At 40.4% G+C, this 25,696-nt stretch overlaps 1 long non-coding RNA gene across 1 annotated transcript; it reads right to left on the bottom strand.

Annotated features, from left to right (window-relative positions):
• Nucleotides 1–10,196: 10,196 nt before the first annotated feature.
• On the bottom strand, nt 10,197–14,196 carry LOC138851523 (uncharacterized). The gene is made up of 2 exons (XR_011391260.1): nt 14,167–14,196; nt 10,197–10,390 (listed from the first exon to the last, which is right to left on the bottom strand). It is a non-coding gene; the product is annotated as an uncharacterized lncRNA (long non-coding RNA).
• Nucleotides 14,197–25,696: the final 11,500 nt, after the last annotated feature.

The following is a 25,696-nucleotide window of genomic DNA, read 5'->3' on the forward strand; positions in this document are numbered from 1 at the left end:
CAAAATGGTAACTAACTCACACACACACACACACAAGGTTGAGGGAAATCGGCCTGACGACACTGGAGGACAGGAGGTTCAGTGGAGACATGATAACGACATATAAAATACTGAGCGGAATAGACAAGGTGGACAAAGACGGGATGTTCCAGAGAAGGGACACAGACACAAAAGGTCACAATTGGAAGTTGAAGACTCAGATGAATCAAAGGGATGTTAGGAAGTATTTCTTCAGTCATAGAGTAGTCAGGCCGTGGAATAACCTAGAAAGTGACGTAGTGGAGGCGGGAACCATACATAGTTTTAAGGTGAGGTATGATAAAGCTCATGGGGCAGGGAGTGAGAGGACCTAGTAGCAATCAGCGAAGAGGCGGGGCCAGGAGCTATGACTCGACCCCTGCAACCACAAATAGGTGAGTACACACACACACACACACACACACACACACACACACACACACACACACACACACACACACACACACTATATCTCCTGAAGCGCACATCAACCAAGTAACTGCTGCAGCATATGGGCGCCTAGCAAACCTAAGAACAACATTCCGACATCTTAATAAGGAATCGTTCAGGACCCTGTTACAGTGTACACCGTGTACGTTAGGCCCATATTGGGCCTAACGAGGAGAGGTTAAGGGAAATCAACTTGACGACACTGGAGGACAGGAGAGATAGGGGGGGACATGATAACGACCTACAAAATACAGAGAGGAATTGACAAGGTGGACAAAGACAGGATGTTCCAGAGATGGGACACAGTAACAAGGGGACACAGTTGGAAGTTGAAGACACAGATGAATCACAGGGATGTTAGAAAGTACTTCTTCAGCCACAGAGTAGTCAGTAAGTGGAAGAGTCTGGGAAGCGATGTAGTGGAGGCAGGATCCATAGGTATGATAAAGCTCACGGCTCAGGGAGAGCGACCTAGTAGCGAGCAGTGAAGAGGCGGGGCCAGGAGCTTGGGTTTGACCCCTGCAACCTCAACTAGGTGAGTACAACTAGGTGAGTACAGCACGGATTCATAGAAGGCAAATCCTGTGTCACAAACCTTCTGGAGTTTTATGACAAAGCAACAGAAGTAAGACAAGAGAGAGAGGGGTGGGTTGATTGCATCTTCTTGGACTGCAGGAAGGCCTTTGACACAGTTCCTCCAAGAGATTAGTGCAGAAGCCAGAGGATCAGCCACGTATAACAGGAACGGCAATGCAATGGATCAGAGAATACCTGACAGGGAGGCAACAAGAAGTCATGGTACGTGATGAGGTATCACAGTGGGCGCCTGTGACGAGCGGGGTCCCACAGGGGGGTCAGTCCTAGGACCAGTGCTATTTTTGGTATATGTGATGGAAGGGATAGACTCAGAAGTGTCCCTGTTCGCAGATGATGTGAAGTTAATGAGGAGAATTAAATCAGATGAGGATCAGGCAGGACTTCAAAGCGACCTGGACAGACTGGACACCTGGTCCAGCAACTGGCTTCTCGAATCTAACCCTGCCAAATGCAAAGTCATGAATATCGGGGAAGGGCAGAGAAGACCGCAAACAGAGTATAGGCTAGGTGGCCAAAGACTGCAAATCTCGCTCAAGGAGAAAGTTCTTAGGGTGAGCATAACACATCAACTAGAAAACTGCTGCAGCATAAGGGGTTTGGCAAACCTGAGAATAGCGTTCTGATGCCTTAGTAAGGAATCGTTCAAGACACTGTACACCGTGTACGTCAGGACCATACTGGAGTATGCAGCACCTGTTTGAAACCCACACCTACTCAAGTACGTCAAGAAATTAGAGAAAGTGCAAAGGTTTGCGACAAGATTAGTTCCAGAGCTAAGGGAAATGTCCTACGAAGAAAGATTAAGGGAAAACGGCCTAACGACACTGGATTAGGGGAGACATGATAACGACATACAAAATATTGCGTGGAATAGACAAGGTGGACAGAGACAAGATGTCCCAAAGAGAGGACACAGAAACAAGGGATCAACTGGTAAACAGCACACTCCAGTCAATCATCTCGGCTCTCGTGCATGAGTTAAGACAAAAAAGACACAGCTTTATTAGCTGTTGTGAAAAAAATGGCTCCTCCTTAATGCATGCAAGAAAATGTTAAATCAGAGAAAAATTAAAATAATGGGAAGAGGAGTGTGAAGGCAATAGGTGGCATTATCTAAATACGATAATAGTTAGGCTACAGAACAAACAGAATGTGGAAGGAGAAAGTTCACCTCCAGAAGAAAACTGTGGAAAAGTGCAATAAATCAATAACAGATGTCGCACAATAGGAAAAAAAAATAACATAATGAAGAAGGAATCCAAAGATTGGAAGAGGAAATGAAACAGTTGGAGACCATGGGAAAAATGAGGGATGTGCAGAAGGGGCAGTAACAATTCAATTCAGTTCAATTCAATTCAAGTTTATTCTCTATAAGGGTTACAATGTGGGGTTTACAGGTTTTGGGTATTGTGTGGTTTACATGTTATAAAATACTAATTACAGAGGGGGCCACTAGGACGCCTAGCATGGCTAGGCATTTCGGGCAGACTTAGATTAATTCTTAACATTAAATCCTTACAGATTATGGTATTAAGGCTAAGTGACTACATCAAAATTTGTGAGTTTAGCAATGTGAATGCTTTTGTTTTGGCACAATACAAAATGTCTATATTGGAGTATCATAGACAATCTTATGACTAGTTAGGATTTATTATTTTAAGATTATTTTAAGTTTATAGTTAGTGGGTGAGTGAGTGTAATTGTGAACCACCAGGTGGTTATCATGTAGTGAGTTGTCGGGGTGTATCAGGGAGATAAGATGTTTTCTAACTGTAGTTTTGAAAGTGATGAATGTGTCTGCAGTTCTAGAGTTTTCAGGTAGGGTGTTCCAGATTTTAGGTCCTTTGAAATACATTGAATTTTTGTAAAGGTTTAGTCGAACAATGAAAGATTAACAAGAAGCAGAGGGATCCAGAAAGAGCATCAAGGAAAATCACTAGCAGAGATGCTCTTTGAGGATGAGAAGACAAAGGAATTCATAAGACACACAGCAAGGGAACTGGTGAAAACCAAGTAAGGTGGAGAGAAAGGCAACAGGAGAAAGAAAAAAGGAGGTCAATGATGATCTGATCTATGAACTTCCAGAGGCTAATGTTGGATCAGTAAGTAGGAGACATGAGGATGAGAAACGGGAGATAACAGTTGTTATTGTGTGTACAGGAGGAGAGAACGAGATAGAGTAATTGGAACGTTTTCATAGAATCGGGAGGTTCTCCCACAGCAAACACCACCTGATCAAACAAACCTTCTGGTCACACATGGCTTGAAACAGGATCCTGAGACAGAAAACATGACTGAGGAACACACGCTATCATTAGTATACCTGGATTATGACAGTATGAAAACAAAGAGAGGGAACAGCTGAGGAAGTATGTAAAAAACTTATTGGATATAAGAAACAGAAGTAACAGTAGCAATTAGGGGAGACAGGAGGGAACACCCAGCCTCAATGATCTTCTCAAGGTGCATCCACTGTACCTCTCCGAGAAGGCCTGCCCCCACATTCCCATCACTAGCATGTACCCCTCGCCCTTTTTCATTAACCCGACAGGGTTTTAATCAAGCCCTACCTCCTCCACTCCTGATAGATGTGCAACAAGCAAAATGAATATATAACACAAACCAGGGCATCTTAAAGGACAGAATGTTCTGAGTGTGGTACACCAACACAGATGAATTATCAAAAAATATTATGAATTGAAAGAACGATTAACAAAGATAATCCCAGGGATAATAGCTTTCACAAAGACTAGACTATGAGAAATAACAGGATTTCAAGTAATAATGAAAGATACAGGAAATAGGAAAACATGAGTGACACTGCTAGAGGTAATGAAATCAGCAGAGCTTTGAAGAGATGAGGGGAATAACAAGGTATGAGTCAGAAGACTGTATAATGGGCACAGTCATGACTTTTGTACGGTGAACCACAACTCATCATCAAAGTGTAGATAACAGAAACAGGAAAAATGAAGACCTCAACAAAGCAATGAATGACACCACAGCAGAAGCAGCCGGGAGAGCTCATATGGATAAAGCTTAGCAGCTAATAATAAGTGAATTCTAGCAAAAAAATAAATAGATTGAAAGACCTGGGACACACGTGGAGAACCGGAAGTGCGGTGGACTAAAATGATGGGGGTGGTTAGGAAATTTTTTTATTTGTGAGTTAGTGACATAACAAGTGAGAGAGATCATCCAGCAAGACTGGATCCAGTATTTATTGCAAGTACATCTGACATACGAGAAATAGAGTTCGACATCCCCCTGGGTGCTACCAACTATACATCACTGAATTTCAAGTTGCTTGTGGAACTAAACACTGAGGTAAGGTGGAAGGCACAGTGAACCAGGCTTCAGTAATAACTCCCGAATACGGTGCAGTGGGGAAGGGAAATGAAAGGAAAGTCAAGTAATGAGACTATTGGCTGCCTAACCGGAAAGTTTGGGGAGGCACTCTCATAATAGAAAGTAAATGGCAAAAACACAGTACTTGGTTTAGTCCAGGAGTTCCAAACCAAGACTAAATTACCATCAGTAGGGTAACTGATCTTATCTGTGGGGTAAAATTTAATATACTGTTAAAAAATATAATGTTAAAAGTACACATATTAGTCATGATCTGTGGGATTGACTGAAGAGAGAAATGTTGGTGTGGCGAGGGTAACACATCCTTTGTGTTCTTTAAGTCTGTCACAAAGAGACATCACAGCCATCCTAATAATGGGTCCCCTGCTTAAACTACCTACCCTTCTTCTTGCCTTCAAATGAGCCGCTGAAATATCTCTTATAACATCCTAACATGAATTTTAGTTCTGGTTTTGTTCTTGTAGATGCCTTCCTTTCCTGTTATGTTGTTAAATGCACTTAAACTTCAAAACACTCGTGACTTGATCTAACCTTTGCCTCCTCCTATCTTTCCATTTCATATGTTTTCAATATTATCTTTATCTTTGCCTTTCTTGTCTTCTTCATTGGTGGGTACTGTCCTGGGATTTTTTCGTAGTGTTTTTGCCATTTTTACCACCACTGATAAGGTTCTCTATCTCCATAGATGCTTCAGTGCACCAAATACCATTTTTCTCTTTGTCAATTCTATGATTCACCTCTATCATAGACACATCTACCTACAAATCCACTCCTAAATAACCAAACATATTTACTCCCTCCCTCCAATCTGATATCCAATCTTTAATTACCAACATGTTTTGTTAGTTTAACCACCTTGTTCTTTATGTTCACTGTTAATTTCCTTCTTTTACATACTATCCTAAATTTGTCTAACAACCTTCTCAATTTCTCTACAGAATCTCCTAAAAGTACTTCGTCATCAGCAAAAACCAAATGTGAAAGTGCCCACTTTGAATCGGATTCATTAACTTTTAATACCATACCTCTCCCCAACACCCTACTAATCACCTCTTTCAGAATTCTATCTATAAATATTGTAAAGAAACTGGTTAGATATAAGTACTTTTTGTGTCTTTAGTCAGATATTTTGGTTCTTATGTTCTCTCTCTCTCTCGAGAGAGAGAGAGGAACAGTATGTTACGTCATCAGGTGAGGGAATTCTCTTAATTTATATGTCGTCATCTGCCGTCTTTAATCTTTTATTTTAGTGCTTTCTCTTTTATTCTTGTCACTTTTTCTTTCCTCTGGGGAAGCGAGTTACGTCACTTCACCTTCACCCGCCCAGCAGTCCACATATGCATTATTCTTACGATGTTGGGATTTTTTTTTTTTTGTATTGAAGGTTCCAAGTGGATTTCTTACTGTATTAATTGTATTATGCCTTGGCCTTCAACTATATGTATTTTAATATTTCGTTTTCTGACAGTCCTACCTTCATGGAGACAGCTGGACGGGAACGGGATTTTTTTCAAAAATCTATTTTTTCTACAGACATGATTTCATCGTAGACTTTTTGAAATGAATCTGAACCTATCTGTTCGGAGATGTTCAGACTTTACGGTGGCATCTAAAACTTCCTCACAATTGATCACTTGCATGTGACAAGGAAGCATGTGAACGACCTTGGTGTCTCCACCTCCAGGTCAACCTTCGTAACTCATAACCTCGGTGCACTTGCCAAACTCCAGCTACATTTATTATATTGTCACTGTAATACTGACATACATGTTCTTCCTTCTCTGGTTTATTTAATAAAAGTATTAGTTTTCCTTAAAAGTTATTTAAACACTCTCTTTTTAATTTTCACGAGTAAGTTTTTCTATGTTTTCCACAGAGAAAAACAAGAGCTCTTTTTCCTGAGGAGTGGCGTCCTTGTAGCCAGGATTTAAAGACTTCTTTAAAGCTAACTCAAGCGACCACAGAGGACTAGAGTTGAAAGTCAGGCTAAATAACACATATCAGAAACTCACCAATTTCAAACCATACCCCGGCCGGGATTGAACCCGCGGTCAGAGAGTCTCAATGCTGTAAGCGCCACACTTGGCTAGTTACTTCTGTTTTTACCGAGTCCAAGAAATCCCGCTATACAGAATACATGCTGCTGCATGCAAACATAAAATCTTCCCAGATCACAATACCCAGTTCATCAACAATCTGCAAAGATTGCAGAAACTTTTTTTTTGGTTTACAAATCTAATAGCATTACAATAAAATTATAATTACTTTTGAATTTCAGAACGTGAAAAAATAATTATACATAAACTCAGATTTGTAATAGGATGTGTAGAGGGGCAAACACTTTCTGTTCCTGACTCACGAAATCGTACTGACATGATTGCAAACAAACCACGGAACGGGTGGAGCTTGAACTCGTGGCAAGTGAGTCGTAAAACTCCAGGTCAGCTCGTAAGCCACTAAGGCAGCTGACTACAATAAGATTCATGTAACTAGTTATATTTATACACCATAGGGAGGTTAGCATGGGATCCATGTTAACCTCCCTATGGTTATTATTATTATTTGGTAAAGGCATCCTCGCAATTTATCTCATTTTGCTGGTCAAGAGCCCTGCGCATGCGCATACTTCGATTATGATGTGATCAAAGTGTATTTGTACTTGATACTGTTATATTTCGTATCAAATCAGGTGTATTTTCCATTCTTGTTGACCCCACTATTTCTTGGCTTAAGGTGAATTTGTTGCAGAGATATAATAGGTCATGTGTATGTGAGTTTTCATCTGAGCTGACTTCTGGGATTATCTCCGCTATAACATTGTTTGCCACATTCGTTCATTTTAGATGTCATCGTTCACCAACAAGATATTTAGGGCTGGGATTGGATTGTATCAGGTGGCTTGTATACAACCACAATGATAAGGTTTTGGTTTTCAGTCTTTACTGCCAAAACTTCAACTACATCATTTGTGGTGTTTAACAATTCTGAGTAAATGAGCGACTCTGTGACATACAAGCCATCCACTTTTCCCTTGTTGCCTGTTCTTTCTAGTATCCATACTTCGTTGTCAAAGTGATCCTTCGTATGACTCTGTGAGGAATCCGCTGATGAAAGGTATTTTGTTGCTGGTTGATGGCCTTAGACCAGAGGTCCCAAATTCTTCAGCTTATCGACGTTTCCATGAAGGTTGAAATTGCTCTTTGACTCCTAAATATTACTAAATGAAAAGAATTTAATAAATAGTACTTAAGCTAATAGTACTACGAATAATAATAATAATAATAATAATAATAATAATAATAATAATAATAATAATAATAATAATAATAATAATAATAATAATAATAATAATAAATAAAAAATCTGTTTAGAATTGCATTTGCATGGCTAAAACCAGCTTCAACCATGCTCTAACCCCTTTTTGACACCCAGCCATTTATCGACCCCTTCGATATCCAATCGGCCCTAGGGGTCGATACTGACCACACTGAGGAACCCTGCTTTATACCCTGTATACTTCAAAAAGAAATGTTGTACTGATTATTTTGTGGGGGAGTTATTCATGGGCACTAATATGTGTTGTTCTGGAGTGAGGGCCACTGACTGTGTATCCCCTCCAGTAAGGATCCGAGGTGGTGAAGTAATTTTGCTATATCCTGCCAGGATTTTTTTGATTCCTGGCACTAAAAAAATCTATTGAGTGGTTGTAACTACCATGGTTTGTTTTCCAAGATTTGTGGGATCAGCACCTTCTGGTCCCTTTCAGGTGGTGTATCTCGCAGCTTGAGTTGTAGCTTTGTCTTTCAGGGATTGATGAGTAACACATTACAGGAAGAGGAATGACACACTACTTTGGTCGCGGCATTTTTTATGGTCAAAATTGCATTTCCTACTTGTTTTTCCTGATATTCGATACCTAGAGATACCCCAGGCACAGAATCAACACAAATGTGATTTTCGTTGCATATGATATTTTGAGGCTGGTTTCCCTACTAGTGCAATTCTTTCTGACTCCCCACTGTCTTCGGCAACTGTACCAGCATCAGTACCACCGCCAGTCATTACTGGTAATGTATCACCATCATCCGCATCTTTGACACTGCCTGCTGAAGTGCTATTTTGTATTCCTGGGTCTTGTATGTTTGGGTCTGTACCTGTTTCCTCAATACCAAGGCCACTGTCTTGTGTTTCTGAATCTAGATCCCTACAGGCACTGGCGTCTATGGCAGCACCTGGGCAGACACCAACAGCTGGAAACTATCTTCACTTCCCCCAACGGTCTTATAAAACTGTTAAATTCTCCAAAAACGACATTTTTTTGTTAGTGTTTCTGTCTTTTAGTACGCATACAATATGCTCCCACCATCCTGCTTTTCCCAGTAGATCCAAAACAGTTCCTTGTTTTAATATCAGTGTTGGTAAATGCAAAAAATACTTGCTCATGAAACATGACACTACTCTTGGCAAACGTAGCAATGTACTCTATTGGTACTTCGCTGGAGAGCATTGATAAAGTGTGGACAGGTTTTCGTTACAGTTGATGTTTTTTCCAGTGTTGGGTACAGAAAGATTTATAATAACAGTTTCATGACCATCAATTGGTGAAAAGTATCTCCTGTCTCGTGACCTTTATAAATCTGGTAAGAGTCTGTTTAATGTGACCTCTACAAACAGTCTCCTGCACCGCTACACTGCAACTCCAACACAACCGTGCTTCTGGTGCTCTTTAAATATCTCTTATGTAAGTTAACTGCTGTAAAAGTTTACTAAAAAACGTATTTGACTGGCGTGGTGGGTATAATGGCGACTGCTGACAATTATTTACATCCCAGGTGATTGAGGTTACAACCTACCACTACACTTCACTTTCAATATTTTCACCACACGAAGGACTATGATATCACTATGTTGTACACTGTGGTAGGCTAACTAGTGTAATGCATAAACATTTAAAAAATAATTAATGTATGAAATAAAAATGTCTAATTTTGTATTCGTGCCCATAAACATTAATCTGCCTTGTACATGAACGTTAGACAGTACCGACAACATGAAAAATTAGACACATGTGCAACATCTGAGTATCTTTATTGTAGACGTTTCGCCATCCAGTGGCTTTATCAATACAAACTCAGGAACATAATTGGAAGACAGCAGAATTATATACAGAAGATGAGGTAATCAGTCCCTCAGCCTTGGAGTTGGTGTGAAGAGCACCGTAGTCGTGAAGATTCTGGAGCACAGGCAAGAAGGCTGGCGCTTATATACTGGCTTTAGATGGAAGGGGACATCTACATAACCTTCTTCACGCTGCTACTACTACTACTACTACTACGACTACTACCACTACTACGACTACTACTACTACTACTACTACTACTACTACTACTACTACTACTACTACTTCCACTACTATTACCACTACTACTACCACTAACCCATCCCTTGGGTAGGACCTACTTCCACTGGGTAATCCCGCCTACCAATGTCTATGCTCTCGTCTGATAACCCTTCCCTTCCATCTGAAGTCAGTATATAAGCGCCAGTCTTCTTGCCTATACTTCAGAATCTTCACAACTACGGTGCTCTTCACACCAACTCCAAGGTTGAGGGACTGACTACCTCATCTTTTGTATATAGTTCTCCTGTCTTCCGATTATGTCCTTGAATTTGTATTGATAAAGCCACTGGATGGGGAAACATCTACGATATAGATACCCAGATGTTGCACATGTGTCTAATTTTTCATTAGGCTGCCTTACCTCATAAAATGCATCACTCTCGTAGATGCCTCCACCCCAGACACGTATACAGTTCTGGTGTGTGTCTGCGGCGGCTTGTAGCAGGTAGCGAGTGTAGTCTACAGTGACGGATTCTGGCAACACATGGGCCGGTATCCAGTTACTGCCTTTCATGAACATTGTTACATTGTTCACCAGCACCCGGAAGTGTCGACCTGCAGAGATAGTTACACATGAACATTGTTCACCAGCACCCGGAAGTGTCGACCTGCAGAGATAGTTACACATGAACATTGTTCACCAGCACCCGGAAGTGTCGACCTGCAGAGATAGTTACACATGAACATTGTTCACCAGCACCCGGAAGTGTCGACCTGCAGAGATAGTTACATGAACATGAACATTGTTCACCAGCACCCGGAAGTGTCGACCTGCAGAGATAGTTACACATGAACATTGTTCACCAGCACCAGGAAGTGTCGACCTGCAGAGATAGTTACACATGAACATTGTTCACCAGCACCCGGAAGTGTCGACCTGCAGAGATAGTTACACATGAACATTGTTCACCAGCACCCGGAAGTGTCGACCTGCAGAGATAGTTACACATGAACATTGTTCACCAGCACCCGGAAGTGTCGACCTGCAGAGATAGTTACACATGAACATTGTTCACCAGCACCCGGAAGTGTCGACCTGCAGAGAGTTACACATGAACATTGTGAACATTGTTCACCAGCACCAGTCACCAGCACCCGGAAGTGTCGACCTGCAGAGATAGTTACACATGAACATTGTTCACCAGCACCCGGAAGTGTCGACCTGCAGAGATAGTTACACATGAACATTGTTCACCAGCACCCGGAAGTGTCGACCTGCAGAGATAGTTACAGGTGAACATTGTTCACCAGCACCCGGAAGTGTCGACCTGCAGAGATAGTTACACATGAACATTGTTCACCAGCACCCGGAAGTGTCGACCTGCAGAGATAGTTACACATGAACATTGTTCACCAGCACCCGGAAGTGTCGACCTGCAGAGATAGTTACACATGAACATTGTTCACCAGCACCCGGAAGTGTCGACCTGCAGAGATAGTTACACATGAACATTGTTCACCAGCACCCGGAAGTGGTAATATTTACAGTCATGGTAGTATTAACAGCCATGGTAGTTACAGCCATGGTAGTATTAACAGCCATGGTAGTTACAGCCATGGTAGTTACAGCCATGGTAGTTACGGTCATGGTAGTATTAACAGCCATGGTAATATTTACAGTCATGGTAATATTAACAGACATGGTAGATACAGTCATGGTAGTATTAACAGCGATGGTAGTTACAGCCATGGTAATATTTACAGTCATGGTATTATTAACAGCCATGGTAGCATTAACAGCGATGGTAGTTACAGCCATGGTTGTATTAACAGCCATGGTAGTTGCAGCCATGATAGAATTAACAGCTTAACAGCCATGGTAGTTGCAGCCATGATAGTATTAACAGCTTAACATCCATGGTAGTATGTACAGCCATGGTAATATTAACCATTGTAGTATTTACAGCCATGGTAGTATTAACAGCTATGGTAGTACTTGCAGCAATGGTAGTATTTATAACCATGGTAGTATTTATACAGCCATGGTAGCGTTTACAGCCATGGAAGTATCTATTAAACCAAGGTAGTATTAACAGCCATGGTAGAATTTACAGCCATGGTAGTATTAGCAGATGGTAGTATTTAGCCATGGTATTGTAGCTCTCTGGGAGAGTACAAGATCGGAGTGGGAGTGCACTGGGAGAGTACAGAATGGGTGTGGGAGTTCTCTGGGAGAGTACTGGGAGGGGGTGTACTCTTGGAGAGTACATGGGAGTGGGAGTGCTCTGGGAGAGTATAGGACGGGTGTGGGAGTGTTCTGGCAGAGTATAAGATGGGTGTGGGAGTGCTCTGGGAGAGTACATGGGAGTGGGAGTGCTCTGGGAGAGTATAGGATGGGAGTGGGAGTGCTCTGGAAGAGTAAAGGATGGGTGTGGGAGTGCTCTGGGAGAGTACATGGGAGTGGGAGTGCTCTGGGAGAGTATAGGATGGGAGTGGGAGTGGTCTGGGAGAGTATAGGACGGGTGTGGGAGTGTTCTGGGAGAGTATAGGATGAGTGTGGGAGTGCTCTGGGAGAGTACATGGGAGTGGGAGTGCTCTGGGAGAGTATAGGATGGGAGTGGGAGTGCTCTGGGAGAGTACAGGATGGGTGTGGGAGTGCTCTGGGAGAGTACATGGAAGTGGGAGTGCTCTGGGAGAGTATAGGATGGGAGTAGGAGTGCTCTGGGAGAGTATAGGATACGAGTGGGAGTTCTCTGGGAGAGTACATGGGAGTGAGAGTGCTCTGGGAAAGTACACGTAGAGTACATGTACCTGTGGAGGATCCAAAATAAGGGAACTGAGAGTCTGACCGACTATCGAAAAGATAACAGATATTTGACAACTCTGAGCAACATCTTAGCGAAGATGACACAGAAGTTAGACGACACAGCAAAAGCTGACAGTAAACATGGAATCACTAACATATTTGATAGAGGTATTTCACGATAAACCATCAGAGATGGAAGTGGGGGTGATAATGTGGAGAATACTCAGCAGAAATCACGACTAGTTTTAACTTTGTTCATAGTTTAACCGCTGTCGGTGCAGGCGATTATAATGGTTCAGTGCCACTTTATCGTGCGGTCTACCAGCTCATTTATACTTTATCATTTATACTTTACCTAGTTTATAATTAGGTGAGTACAAATAGGAAGCGCGTCTGTCTGGCGCTCAGCAGACGGAGGGTCAAGCCTCCACGTCTTGCGCTGAATGATCCCCATGGATTTAGCGCTTAACATAAATTTAAAAAAAAAAAAAATTATCGTGCGGTCTACCAGCTAATTTATACTTTATCGTGCGGTCTACCAGCTAATTTATACTTTATCGTGCGGTCTACCAGCTAATTTATACTTTATCGTGCGGTCTACCAGCTAATTTATACTTTATCGTGCGGTCTACCAGCTAATTTATACTTTATCGTGCGGTCTACCAGCTCATTTATACTTTATCGTGCGGTCTACCAGTTCATTTATACTTTATCGTGCGGTCTACCAGCTCATTTATACTTTATCGTGCGGTCTACCAGCTCATTTATACTTTATCGTGCGGTCTACCAGCTCATTTATACTTTATCGTGCGGTCTACCAGCTCATTTATACTTTATCGTGCGGTCTACCAGCTCATTTATACTTTATCGTGCGGTCTACCAGCTCATTTATACTTTATCGTGCGGTCTACCAGCTCATTTATACTTTATCGTGCGGTCTACCAGCTCATTTATACTTTATCGTGCGGTCTACCAGCTAATTTATACTTTATCGTGCGGTCTACCAGCTCATTTATATTTTATCGTGCGGTCTACCAGCTCATTTACACTTTAGCTTGCGGTCTACCAGCTCATTTACACTTTAGCTTGCGGTCTACCAGCTCATTTACACTTTAGCTTGCGGTCTACCAGCTCATTTACACTTTAGCTTGCGGTCTACCAGCTCATTTACACTTTAGCTTGCGGTCTACCAGCTCATTTACACTTTAGCTTGCGGTCTACCAGCTCATTTACACTTTAGCTTGCGGTCTACCAGCTACCAGCGTGCGGTCGTTTATTGCCTTTTCAAAGCCTTACCTAACCTAAACTACCCTTACCTAACCTAACCTAAGCTAACGTAAGCTAACCTATTCTACCCTAACCTAACCTATCTTAACCTAGTCTTACCTAACCTAACCATAGCTGGTAGACCGCACGCTAAAGTAGCACCAGTGGCTCACTTCATGGCACTGGGTCTAATGAGGTAATATACCGTTATTTGAATCGTACTAATCAAGCCTTAAATAACGAGTAACTAAATAGGCTACTCTAACTTAAAGTAAATACGAATGGTGTTTTCTGAATACTGATCATTAATATAACATACCTTTCGTCTCGTCACTGGAATTAACAAAATTGATTTATATCGGTGCACAGGACGGTCATATTATAAAGTGGCTGAGAACCATAGCCGTTGGGCCACCACATCTCTATCTCACCCTGTAAAACCAAAAGCAATTTATTGTTAACTATTTTTGCAAAATTAGAGACCTTGAATCACAACTTTCAAGACTCTGGAGGTGAACACTTCTCCAGGTGAGAGACTGACCTCCTCAAAACTACGTCTTCAGTGTTGATGGGCTGAGTACATCATTTCTCATTGCTTCTGTTGTTACCTCTATATTCGACTGAAGAAACCTACCCTGAAGTAGAAAATTTTCGAAAATAATATTTGACAGTTGCACTTGTCTCTTACTAATCTATTTATCTTTACTGTATATCATTTTTATATATGTACGAATTATAAGGAAATAAGCATGTTGAACGCACCAGGTAAAGTGTAGGAGTGAAAGCAAGATTGTTGAGGAACCAGCAAGATGCAGGATAAGAAACTGGCTGTATAAACCAATTCTTAACATTGAAACATGTAAGTGAACATTATTGTGAAAAAGGTAAGAACTTTTATGTCATTTATGAATTTAGAAAAGTTATGTAATGGAGATGAGTCAGGAAGCAATGTAAAAATGTTGCAAGTGTATGAGAGAGGCAACAGGTTGCTAAAAGCTGAGGCTGAATTTAGGGTATTTAAGAGAGACGGAGGGATTATTTTCCATTATAAATTTAAGACTGGGATTTGTGATGTCACCATAGTTGTTCAACATATTTATATAAGGGTTTGTAATAGAAGTGAATGAAAAGGAGCGTGATTAAAATATAACGAACTCAATACTAAGTAGGAGTAGTCACAGTTGTTTATTTGCCGATGACATGGTGCTTTTGGGAGATCCTTAGGAGAAGATGTAAGGATTGGTAGATGAATTTGGGAGGGTATGTAAAAGAAAGAAGTTAATAAGGATCATGAGAAAGAGCACTGTGAAGATCGTATTCAAAAATCTAAGCAATAAAAGACTGGAGAGAGGGAGGGAGAAGGAAGGAAATAAATGTATTCAAATATTGAGGAGTGGACTTGTCGGCAGATGGGTCAGTAAAAAATGAGATAAAGTATGGAACTGACATGTGGAAGAAATGTGAGAGGTGCACTAAGGTATCTGTGGAGACAAAGAATCTTATCCATAAATGTACCAGAGTATAGTGGTACTAACACTGTTATATGGGTGTGAAGTGTAGGCTTTAAATATTAAAGCAACAATGAGGCCGGAAGCAGTGATTTGAGGGAGACATGTGGAATGAATATAATGCAGAGAATTAGGATCATGGAGATCAAATGATGTCGGGTTACCTAGAATATAATCATGAGAGCTGAGAAGGGGTTGTTTAGGTGGTCAGGGTATTTAGAGAGAAAGGAGCATAACAGAATGACTAAGAAAGCATTAAATCTTGGGTGACATTAAGAAAGGGTAGGGGGGGTCGTCCCAGGAAGGGTTGGAGGGAGGTTATGAGTGCTAAAGGCTTGAGCATCTAACAGGCATGTGAGAGCATTTTAGGTCGAAAAAATTGAGACAGGTATGCTTTATGACAGCGTGGTGTTGTATTGTCAGCAAAGTGATGGTTCTGAATGGATTCTATTAAAAGGAATAGCCAGACTTGAGTCTTGGAAGACAGGGTGAGAATGTTGCACTTCCAAGGTTTATCGGAACTGTGATGTCATCTCACTTTTATCATATATAGATATATATATATATATATATATATATATATATATATATATATATATATATATTATATATATATATAGATATATATATATATATATATATATATATATATATATATATATATATATATATATATATATATATATATATATGCAAAACAGCAGCTGTGAAAGAATAGTAAAATTCCAAGCGCTTTCGTGACTTATCACATTATCAAAGGAACTATAAAAACAATAAAATATGCTAAATTAAGTAGCTTCGCCCATTCTATAAACTTTACTGTTGAGTTCGAAGAAAATAACTCATTGCCTTGTCTAGATGTTTTAATTATTAAGGGTAATAATGACTTTAAATTTAAAATTTACAGAAAACCTACAAATAACTGTTCCTATGTACACTATTATTCTTCCCATCAAGATAGAGTTAAACTGTCTGTTTTCTCATCAATGTTTTTGAGAGCTTAGCGTATTTGTAGTCCAGAGTTCATAGATGAAGAAATATCCAAAATTTATGAAACAGCTAATGATCTGAAATACCCAAGAAACGTAATTGACAAATCTTTTAAAATTGCTAGAAATACTTTTTGCAATCCAAAAAGGGACAACCAGCCTTATTCAACTAAAAATATGTTGGTTCTCCGTTACCATGAAAACTTGGTTGATATGCCTTCTCTTCTTAAGACTTTTAATATTAAAGTTGTATTCAAAAATCTTGATACAGTAAAAAAAACTTTAGATAAAGAATTCCCCCCAAAATGCTGATGGATGTGTCTATAAGAATCCTTGTAAAATTTGCGATAAAATTTATTACGGCCAAACTGGTAAAAATCTCGAACTAAGATTAAAACAACATAAATATAGTATCAGAACTGGACAAGATTATAATGTTCTGTTTATTCATGTGAGAGATTTAAACCATCCAACTGATTTTCGAAAAGATGAGAAAGTAGTATCAAGCAAGTCCATGGTCGACAGGAATATAATTGAATCATGTTTTATAAAAAGCAGTTTTGACAATAATATGAATATTTTCTTCGGTTTATATAAATTGGATTCATGTATAATTAATAAAATTTGGGAAGAATTTAAAGATACATTAAACAAGTAATAAGTCTTAATTTTTGGGTAGAGTATTAGGTGTGTTTCACAGAGTCGGGTGTTGTCACGCGTGTGTGAGGTGTTGCTTTGTTGTGGGATGTGATGATGTGTAGTCTTGACCCTTTATATACCTTCCTTTGATGTATTATTTTTATAGTTTCTTAATAATGTGAGAAGTCAGGAAAGTAACAATTCTGATTCATCTTAGTCTTCAACTTTCAATTGCGATTCCTTGTTGCTGGCTGGACAAATACTGTAAGGAAAATGCAGTAACATTCATTGACAACTGGGACCTCTTCTATGGCAGAAATGACATGTATGCCAGGGATGGGGTTCACTTATCTAGGTGTGGGGTGGGAGCACTGGCAACTGCAGTGGAGGGAGCTGTTAGGTCTTTAAACTAGGAATAGTTAGTGGTATGGGTTTTGGCGGGAAAACAGTGAAGTCGCAGTGTAGTAATATGAGTACTAGGAGAACTAGTAATAGGCAAAATGAGGTGGATATTGGAAAGTCAGTGGCACTAATTGACAAGGACAGTAATAGGTTTAGTGGAATAACAGAAAGGAGCAGGAAGGGTAAAGAGAGAGGAGGGTCTTTAAATATATATTACACAAATAGTCGCAGTGCTAGGAATAAGATGGACGAGTTGAGACTAGTTGCTAGTGCAGGTAACATTGATGTATTTGCCTTAACTGAGACGTGGTTTAATTCAAAAAGTCGGGACATGCCTGCGGAATGTCACATTCAGGGTTTTAAATTGTTCCAAGTAGATAGAAGTGTCGGGAAGGGGGGTGGGGTGACATTGTATGTCCGAGATCGCTTGAACTGTTGCATAAAAACGGGTATTAAATCCGAAGTAACACATACAGAGTCAGTTTGGATAGAATTTTCAGAGGGGCATGAAAAATTAATTTTAGGTGTGATATACTGTCCCCCAAACTTAGATAGGGACCAGGGGAGACTACTATGGGAGGAAATTGTTAGGGCCACAAGGCACGATAATGTAGTAATTCTAGGAGACTTCAACTTTAGTCATATTGATTGGAATTTCTTGACTGGGAATTTAGAATCATACGACTTCTTAGAAGTAGTTCAGGATTGTTTTTTGGAGCAGTTTGTGGCAGAACCTACAAGGGGTAATAACCTGCTTGACTTAGTTCTGGCAAACAATGAATCCCTTGTTAATAATTTAGAAGTTTCAGAGGAACTGCGTACTAGCGACCACAAATCAATTACATTTAGCATTGAATGGAAGTACGATAGTAGGGATAACTCAGTAACAGTCCCAAATTTTCGCTTAGCAGATTACGATGGGCTTAGAGAACACTTATCATATGTTGACTGGGGTAACGAAGAGAGGTATCAATATATGAGGCTCAAAGAACGTTTATCCCGTATAAAGAAATTAGATCAAATAGAAATGACCCAAAATGGATGAATAATAGGCTGAAATGTCTACTAGGGCATAAGAAAGGAATTTTTAGGCGTATCAAAAGAGGTGAGGGTCATCTTATGAATCAGTATATTGACATTAAGAGGGACATTAAAAATTTTATTTTTTTAATATCACACTGGCCGATTCCCACCAAGGCAGGGTGGCCCGAAAAAGAAAAACTTTCACTATCATTCACTCCATCACTGTCTTGCCAGAAGGGTGCTTTACACTACAGTTTTTAAACAGTGCCTGCACTGTACTTCCCATCTCCAGGACTCAAGTCCGGCCTGCCGGTTTCCCTGAACCCCTTCATAAATGTTACTTTGCTCACACTCCAACAGCACGTCAAGTATTAAAAAACATTTGTCTCCATTCACTCCTATCAAACACGCTCACGCATGCCTGCTGGAAGTCCAAGCCCCTCGCACACAAAACCTCCTTTACCCCCTCCCTCCAACCTTTCCTAGGCCGACCCCTACCCCGCCTTCCTTCCACTACAGACTGATACACTCTTGAAGTCATTCTGTTTCGCTCCATTCTCTCTACATGTCCGAACCACCTCAACAACCCTTCCTCAGCCCTCTGGACAACAGTTTTGGTAATCCTGCACCTCATCCTAACTTCCAAACTACGAATTCTCTGCATTATATTCACACCACACATTGCCCTCAGACATGACATCTCCACTGCCTCCAGAGATGTCATGTCTGAGGGCAATGTGTGGTGTGAATATAATGCAGAGAATTCGTAGTTTGGAAGTTAGGGACTATGAAATTAAAGTTGCTAGGGATTCTAAAACTAACCCAAAAAGTTTTTTCCAGGTATATGGAACAAAAGTTAGAGATAAGATAGGTCCCCTCAAAAATAACTATGGGCATCTTACTGACAAAGAGAATGAAATGTGCTCGATTTTAAATAATTATTTTCTCTCGGTTTTTACACAGGAAGACGCTAATAATCCAGTAATTAATTTTTATAGTGGGCCAGAAGAAGATAAATTATGTAACATCACAGTCACTAGTGAAATGGTTGTGAAGCAGATATACAGACTGAAGCAAAATAAGTCACCGGGTCCTGATGAGGTTTTCTCAAGGGTTCTTAAGGAATGCAAAATGGATCTCTGTGAGCCATTAACTAATATTTTTAATTTATCTCTTCAAACAGGTGTAGTGTCTGATATGTGGAAGAGGCTAATGTAATTCCTATTTTTAAAACAGGGGACAAGTCGTTACCGTCAAATTACCGCCCAATAAGCCTGACCTCAATTGTAGGCAAATTACTAGTCAATTATAGCTGAGATTATAAGAAGCCATCTCGATAAGCATAGCTTGATTAATGATACTCAGCATGGATTCACAAAAGGCCGGTCTTGTCTAACTAATTTATTAACTTTCTTCAGTAAAGCTTTTGAGGCTGTTGACCACAATAAAGAATTTGATATTATTTACTTAGATTTTAGTAAGGCTTTTGATAGAGTTCCGCACCAAAGACTGTTAAAGAAAGTGGCAGCTTATGGCATTGGGGGAAAAGTGATCTCGTGGATCGAGTCATGGCTTACAGACAGGAAACATAAGAACATAAGAACATAAGAATGTAGGAACACTGTAGAAGGCCTACTGGCCCATACGAGGCAGGTCCTTATCAAAACGACATCTACCTAAAGCTACTCAAGAAATATCTCCCGTACCCCTTGACACCAATCAAACCCAGCCCCTCCCACTCATATATTTGTCCAGTCTCTTCTTAAAGCTACCCAAGGTCCTAGCCTCTATCACCCCACTGGGAAGACTGTTCCACGCATCTACAACTCTGTTAGAAAACCAGTACTTACCTATGTCCTTTCTAAATCTAAATTTATCCAACTTAAATTCATTATTCCTGGTTCTTACCTGGTTCGACACCCTCAGTACTTTATTAATGTCTCCCTTGTTTATGCCCGTCATCCACTTCAATGATATCTCCCCTTATTCTACGCCTCTCCAGAGAGTGGAGATTTAAGGCTTTAAGTCTATCTTCATACGGGAGGTTCCTTACACAGTAAATCATTTTAGTCATTCTTCTCTGTATGTTCTCTAATGAGTCTATGTCCATCCTGTAGTAAGGGGACCAAAACTGAGCAGCATAATCTAAATGAGGCCTCACTAGTGATGTATAGAGCTGTAAAATAACTTTTGGACTTCTGTTACTTATACCTCTTGAGATAAATCCAAGTAATCTGTTGGCCTTGTTGCGCACACTAAGGCACTGCTGTCTTGGCTTTAGATTTCTGCTTACCATGACTCCCAAGTCTTTTTCACATTCTGTTTGACCAAGCTCTACTTCACCTAGATTATAGCTTCGAGGGTTATTTTCATTACCAAGGGCAAGTACCTTACACTTATCCACATTAAACTTCATCTGCCATTTTTCAGACCAAGACATTAATTTGTTCAAATCGTCCTGGAGTTCATTGATATCCTCCTCAGAGTGAATTATACGGCCTATCTTTGTATCATCAGCAAACTTACTCATGTCACTAGTAATCCCTTCATCAAGGTCATTAATGTAAATTGTGAACAAGAGAGGGCCTAAAACTGATCCTTGTGGAACGCCACTAGGAGCGATTGGTGGAATGATGATGTAAAGAGAGTAGTAAGGGAGAAAAAGTTAGCATATGAGAAGTTTTTACAAAGTAGAAGTGATGCAAGGAGGGAAGAGTATATGGAGAAAAAGAGAGAGGTTAAGAGAGTGGTGAAGCAATGTAAAAAGAGAGCAAATGAGAGAGTGGGTGAGATGTTATCAACAAATTTTGTTGAAAATAAGAAAAAGTTTTGGAGTGAGATTAACAAGTTAAGAAAGCCTAGAGAACAAATGGATTTGTCAGTTAAAAATAGGAGAGGAGAGTTATTAAATGGAGAGTTAGAGGTATTGGGAAGATGGAGGGAATATTTTGAGGAATTGTTAAATGTTGATGAAGATAGGGAAGCTGTGATTTCGTGTATAGGGCAAGGAGGAATAACATCTTGTAGGAGTGAGGAAGAGCCAGTTGTGAGTGTGGGGGAAGTTCGTGAGGCAGTAGGTAAAATGAAAGGGGGTAAGGCAGCCGGGATTGATGGGATAAAGATAGAAATGTTAAAAGCAGGTGGGGATATAGTTTTGGAGTGGTTGGTGCAATTATTTAATAAATGTATGGAAGAGGGTAAGGTACCTAGGGATTGGCAGAGAGCATGCATAGTTCCTTTGTATAAAGGCAAAGGGGATAAAAGAGAGTGCAAAAATTATAGGGGGATAAGTCTGTTGAGTGTACCTGGTAAAGTGTATGGTAGAGTTATAATTGAAAGAATTAAGAGTAAGACGGAGAATAGGATAGCAGATGAACAAGGAGGCTTTAGGAAAGGTAGGGGGTGTGTGGACCAGGTGTTTACAGTGAAACATATAAGTGAACAGTATTTAGATAAGGCTAAAGAGGTCTTTGTGGCATTTATGGATTTGGAAAAGGCGTATGACAGGGTGGATAGGGGGGCAATGTGGCAGATGTTGCAAGTGTATGGTGTAGGAGGTAGGTTACTGAAAGCAGTGAAGAGTTTTTACGAGGATAGTGAGGCTCAAGTTAGAGTATGTAGGAAAGAGGGAAATTTTTTCCCAGTAAAAGTAGGCCTTAGACAAGGATGTGTGATGTCACCGTGGTTGTTTAATATATTTATAGATGGGGTTGTAAGAGAAGTAAATGCGAGGGTCTTGGCAAGAGGCGTGGAGTTAAAAGATAAAGAATCACACACAAAGTGGGAGTTGTCACAGCTGCTCTTTGCTGATGACACTGTGCTCTTGGGAGATTCTGAAGAGAAGCTGCAGAGATTGGTGGATGAATTTGGTAGGGTGTGCAAAAGAAGAAAATTAAAGGTGAATACAGGAAAGAGTAAGGTTATGAGGATAACAAAAAGATTAGGTGATGAAAGATTGAATATCAGATTGGAGGGAGAGAGTATGGAGGAGGTGAACGTATTCAGATATTTGGGAGTGGACGTGTCAGCGGATGGGTCTATGAAAGATGAGGTGAATCATAGAATTGATGAGGGAAAAAGAGTGAGTGGTGCACTTAGGAGTCTGTGGAGACAAAGAACTTTGTCCTTGGAGGCAAAGAGGGGAATGTATGAGAGTATAGTTTTACCAACGCTCTTATATGGGTGTGAAGCGTGGGTGATGAATGTTGCAGCGAGGAGAAGGCTGGAGGCAGTGGAGATGTCATGTCTGAGGGCCTGGAGAAGTTCAGTTCCATAGTCAGGAACTATCTGAAGATCAAGAGACAGTGCGGAGACTTAAATACTGTCGGAAGGAGAGGTGCAGAGTAGTAGTAGTAGTAGTGAGAGTGTAGCCACTAAGAGGTCAGGTCCCTCTCAGATCCAACAGTTCTCACTTGAAAGGGTTGTCTAAGGCGTTTTCTGTACCAAGAGGCCATGTGTTGTAGTGTCTCACTACTACTACTACTACTCTGCACCTCTCCTTCCGACAGTATTTAAGTCTCCGCACTGTCTCTTGATCTTCAGATAGTTCCTGACTATGGAACTGAACTTCTCCAGGCCGAGGGACTGACAACCTCAAATTCTACGACTTCAAGGGTGATGGACTGATTACATCGTCTTCACATCTCTACTGTTCCTGCCTACTTTCTGTATTCGACTGAAGAAGCCTACTGTGTAGGCGAAACGTTTCGGAATAAAGTTGCCTAACTGTTGCCTATGTGTCTTACCTACCACTCGCTGATGTGTTCACGACAGGTATTCCCTGATCCATTGCAGTGCCTTCCCTGTTATACCTGCCAGGTCCTCCAGCTTATATACTACTCTCTTGTGAGAAACTGTGTCAAAAGTCTTCTTACAGTCCAAGAAAACGCAATCTACCCACCCCTCTCTCTCTTTTGTCGGTTCCCTGAACCATTCATCTACATTCCTGTCTGACACAGCAACATCTTGGGATCTTAATACATGGAATTCTTCACTTGCCTAACCCTTGGGCAAGACCTACTTCCACATTGGACAAATGTGATACCTCCTACGACTGCTTCACTTCTCCTGCCTACAGTATATAAGCCACTTCTTCGCACATATGCTGTATTCTTTTCAAGATTGATGGACTGATCACATCGACTCAAGGCTGAGGGATTGATTACCTATAACATTCTCCATTGTATGGACTGATGAAGCCACTGTGTGGCGAACCGTTTCCTCATTAAAGATACCCAAATGTTGCATAAGTGTCTAATTTATCATTCTAAGAAGGCTTTAGGTCAGATTTTGGAGATCCCTTTTAATTATATTTGTGTAGCTAGTGGAGGAAGAGCTTTTTCCATTTTCGGGGAGGTCCAAATTTTAGGGCTGTTTATTTGCATGGGCTTCCTAGGTAGGTTGAGTCATACTCAATAATACAAGAAATAAGTATCTCAAAGAGATACTTATTTCTTGTGTTGTGTGTGTGTTCTGTTGCAGTGCTCCAGTAAGAGTTGGAGCACTGGGTTGTGTGTGTTCTGTTGCAGTGCTCCAGTAAGAGTTGGAGCACTGGGTTGTGTGTGTTCTGTTGCAGTGCTCCAGTAAGAGTTGGAGCACTGGGTTGTGTGTGTTCTGTTGCAGTGCTCCAGTAAGAGCTGGAGCACTGGGTTGTGTGTGTTCTGTTGCAGTGCTCCAGTAAGAGTTGGAGCACTGGGTTGTGTGTGTTCTGTTGCAGTGCTCCAGTAAGAGTTGGAGCACTGGGTTGTGTGTGTTCTGTTGCAGTGCTCCAGTAAGAGTTGGAGCACTAGGTTGTGTGTGTTCTGTTGCAGTGCTCCAGTAAGAGTTGGAGCACTGGGTTGTGTGTGTTCTGTTGCAGTGCTCCAGTGAGAGTTGGAGCACTGGGTTGTGTGTGTTCTGTTGCAGTGCTCCAGTAAGAGTTGGAGCACTGGGTTGTGTGTGTTCTGTTGCAGTGCTTCAGTAAGAGTTGGAGCACTGGGTTGTGTGTGTTCTGTTGCAGTGTTCCAGTAAGAGTTGGAGCACTGGGTTGTGTGTGTTCTGTTGCAGTGCTCCAGTAAGAGTTGGAGCATTGGGTTGGAGTTCGTTCTAGGTGTTCTGAATATATATAATGCACAGTAATAGGTGTGAGTATATTAAAACTTGAAAAGAGGGGATATGTTTCTTGATCCTGATTGGATGATTATTCTAAAAAAAATTATGGTAACAATGGGTTTCAGGTGATTATCTTCAGTAAATCCCCAATCAAAGATGGTTTAAGTGAGGTACTACATGTAGAGTACTACATGATGAGTAGTGTTGTTAAGTGAAGTAGGAGAGATTATAGAGTACTAGATGATGAGTAGTGTTGTTGTTCTGGAACACTGGGTATTTTTTATAAAATGACGACTGTTTCGGAAACTGTCTTAGATATATGGTGGATGTGCATTTTGACCATCAGTCTTGTGTTTATATGTACGAATTATTTTTATGATGAAGTGAGTATCTTTAGTTATATTTAACTGTTGCACATGTGTCTACTTCATCTACTTGTTGGTATTGTATACCATTGTTATATTAACATACCTGTGTATTAAGACGGAAGAAATCATTTGTGAAGAAGCATTTTCTCAATAAATATCTTGAAATATGTATACGTGTCTTCGTCTACAAACTGTCGGTGTCACCATGCTAGGTCTTCAATTTATTTAAATTTTAAGACAAATTACACAAATTGCAAGAGAATATGTAAATTCATAATATGAAATATTATGAATTTATATAATGAAAGTGAAAGTCAACTGAGCTTCATAATCTTCTACTGTGGCAATGAGAGGATATTCTGAGGTGTAGATGTTGCCATGGTGATCACCACATTCCCAAAAACATTACCTGACTGTATAGCAGCATCACACCACACCTAGGAAGGAAAAATGCTAATGACAATAAGCAATGTAAATGTAAATAATAAATTTAAACCATCCTAGTTAATAAAGTAGTTTAGTAGCCAAATTGTTGTGAATTCTGTTATCGCTGGGGAAAATGTATTAGTTTCTAACACGGATTTAGCTAGTGTTTGGAGTGTAACCAAAGGCTTGTCAAAATACATTGTCTTAATCTTTCCGCAATATTTATCTATTAAATACTGTGAGTGGAAGCGTCGCTCTCGCTCTGGATCCGCTTATCACTTCTACCACTTACACAAGGAAACCTTAAAAACATCAAGAACTCCGTGACGACACATTCCCCTCATCCCGACATCTTGTTTTCTTTCACGTTAAATTAAACACACTTCTAGTTTTTCTTGGCTCTA

This window comes from Cherax quadricarinatus, unplaced genomic scaffold, assembly GCF_038502225.1.
Source record: "Cherax quadricarinatus isolate ZL_2023a unplaced genomic scaffold, ASM3850222v1 Contig856, whole genome shotgun sequence".
In the NCBI taxonomy this organism is placed as follows: domain Eukaryota; kingdom Metazoa; phylum Arthropoda; class Malacostraca; order Decapoda; family Parastacidae; genus Cherax; species Cherax quadricarinatus.